Source organism: Arachis duranensis, chromosome 6 (assembly GCF_000817695.3).
Source record: "Arachis duranensis cultivar V14167 chromosome 6, aradu.V14167.gnm2.J7QH, whole genome shotgun sequence".
NCBI classification, from domain to species: Eukaryota; Viridiplantae; Streptophyta; class Magnoliopsida; order Fabales; family Fabaceae; genus Arachis; species Arachis duranensis.
Window position 1 is genome coordinate 38,962,323 of NC_029777.3, and position 3,087 is coordinate 38,965,409.

A 3,087-nucleotide genomic window follows, 5' to 3' on the forward strand; every position below is an offset into this window, starting at 1 on the left:
GATGCCTTAAGGGATGCACTTTCCTCCCAACAACTATTGGGAACAACTCAACACTTCCCTAGAAGATTTGAGTTACAATGTGGATCAATTAAGGGTTGAACATCAAGAGCACTCCATCTTCCTCCATGAAATTAGAGAAGATCAAAGAATCATGAGAGAGGAGCAACAAAGACAAGGAAGAGACATTGAGGAGCTCAAGCGCTCCATAGGATCTCCAAGAGGGAGAACAAGCCGCCATCACTAAGGTGGACTCATTCTTTAATTTCCTTGTTCTTTATTTTTCTGTTTTTTCGAAAATTGTGCTTATGTTTATCTATGTTTGTGTCTTGTGATCATTAGTGTCTTAGTGTCTATGCCTTAAAGTTATGAATGTCCTATGAATCCATCACCTTTCTTGAATGAAAAATGTTCTTAATTGAAAAAGAAAAGAATTGCATGAATTTTGAATTTTATAACAGATTAATTATTTTGATGTGGTGGCAATATTTTTGTTTTCTAAATGTATGCTTAAATAGTGCATATGTCTTTTGAATTTGTGGTTCATGAATGTTAGCTCTTGAAAGAATGATGAAAAAGGAGACATGTTACTGAGGATCTGAAAAATCATAAAAATGATTCTTGAAGCAAGAAAAAGCAGTGAATACAAAAAAAAAAGAGAGAGAAGGAGAAAAACGAAAAAAGGGAGAAAAGAAAACGAAAAAAAGAGAGAAAAAGAAAGAAATAAAGTTGTGATCCAAGGCAAAAGGAGTGTGCTTAAGAACCCTGGACACCTCTAATTGGGGACTCTAGCAAAGCTGAATCACAATCTGAAAAGGTTCACCCAATTATGTGTCTGTGGCATGTATGTATCCGGTGGTAATACTGGAAGACAGAGTGCTTTGGGCCACGGCCAAGACTCAATAAGTAGCTGTGTTTAAGAATCATCATACTTAACTAGGAGAATCAATGACACTATCTGGATTCTGAGTTCCTAAAGAAGCCAATCATTCTGATTTTCAAAGGATAGAGTGAGATGCCAAAACTGTTCAGAGGCAAAAAGCTAAAAGCCCCGCTCATCTAATTAATACTGATCTTCATAGATGTTTTTGGAATTCATTGCATATTCTCTTCTCTTTATCTTCTTTGATTTTCAGTTGCTTGAGGACAAGTGGTGGACGAAATTGTGATCCATGCTCTTTGTACTTGTATAAAATTTAATAATTGGCTCTATTTGAATTCACAACTCCGTTCAACTAGCCAGCAAGTGTACTGGGTCGTCCAAGTAATAAACCTTACGCGAGTAAGGGTCGATCCCACAGAGATTGTTGGTATGAAGCAAGCTATGGTCACCTTGTAAATCTCAGTTAGGCAGATTAAATTGATTTATGGATTTTCGAATAATTAATAATAAAATAGGAAATAAAAAGGGATAGAAATATCATGTAAATCAATAGTGGGAGTTTCAGATAAGTGCATGGAGATGCTGTGCTCCTCTTGAATCTCTACTTTCTCATTGCTTTCATCCAATCCTTCTTACTCCTTTCCATGGCAAGCTGTCTGCAGGACATCACCATCATCAATGGCTACTTTTAATCCTCTCAGGAAAATGGTCCTATGCACTGTCACTGCACGGCTAATCGTCTGGAGGCATCACCCATGGCTGATGGCTACATCCCATCCTCGCAGTGAAAACTATGCTCACGCGCTCTGTCACAGCACGGCTAATCACTGGTTGGTTCCCGCGCCTACTGGAATAGAATCCCTTGATCCTTTTGCGTCTGTCACTAACGCCCAGCACTTGCAAGTTTGCTGTCACTAACGCCCAGCCTTCAGGAGTTTGAAGCTCGTCACAGTCATTCAATGCCGGAATCCTACTCGGAATACCACAGAGAAGGTTAGACTTTCCGAATTCCCATAATCCTACTCGGAATACCACAGACAAGGTTAGACTTTCCGGATCCTCATGAATGCCGCCATCCATCTAGCTTATACCACGAAGATTCTGTTGGGGAATCTAAGAGATATGCGCCCGGCCTAAGGTAGAACGGAAGTGGTTGTCAATCACATACATTCATAAGTGAGAATAATGATGAGGGTAATTTGACTCATCACATTCATCATGTTCTTGGGTACGAATGAATATCTTGGAATAAGAATAAGAGAGATTTGAATAAAAGAAAATAGAATTGCATTAATACTTGAGGTACAGCAGGGCTCCACACCCTTAATTTATGGTGTGCAGAAACTCCACACCCTTAATCTATGGTGTGCAGAAACTCCACCGTTGAAAATACATAAGTGAAAGGTTCAGGCATGGCCAAATGGCCAGCCCTCCAAAACATGATCAATAGTCTCCTAAGATGAAGAATAAAACAAAACTGAGACCAAAGATGAAACGTGGTCCAAAGACCCCTAATACAATAGTTAAATGTTCTATTTATAATAAACTAGCTCCTATGGTTTACATGAGTAAGTAATTGATGCTTAAATCCACTTTTGGGGCCCACTTGGTGTATGTTTGGGCTGAGCTTGATCTATCTAGGAGCTGAGGCTTTTCTTGGAGTTGAACTCCAAGTTATGACGTGTTTTGGGCGTTCAACTCCGGATCATGACGTTTTTCTAGCGTTTAACTCCAGACAGCAGCATGTACTTGGCGTTCAACGCCAAGTTACGTCATCAATTTCCGAATAAAGTATGGAATATTATATATTGCGGGAAAGCTCTGGATGTCTACTTTCCAACGCCGTTGAGAGCGCGCCATTTGGAGTTCTGTAGCTCCAGAAAATCCATTTCGAGTGCAGGAAGGTCAGATTCCAACAACATCAGCAGTCCTTTTGTCAGCCTTTTTCAGAGTTTTGCTAAAGTCCCTCAATTTCAGCCAGAATTTACCTGAAATCACAGAAAAACACACAAACTCATAGTAAAGTCCAGAAATGTGAATTTAACATAAAAAATAATGAAAACATCCCTAAAAGTAGCTCAAACTTACTAAAACTACCTAAAAACAATGCCAAAAAGCGTATAAATTATCCGCTCATCAACAAGCAACAATTTAAGTTTGGTGTTGTGATGAGTGGATAATTTATACGCTTTTTGGCATTGTTTTTA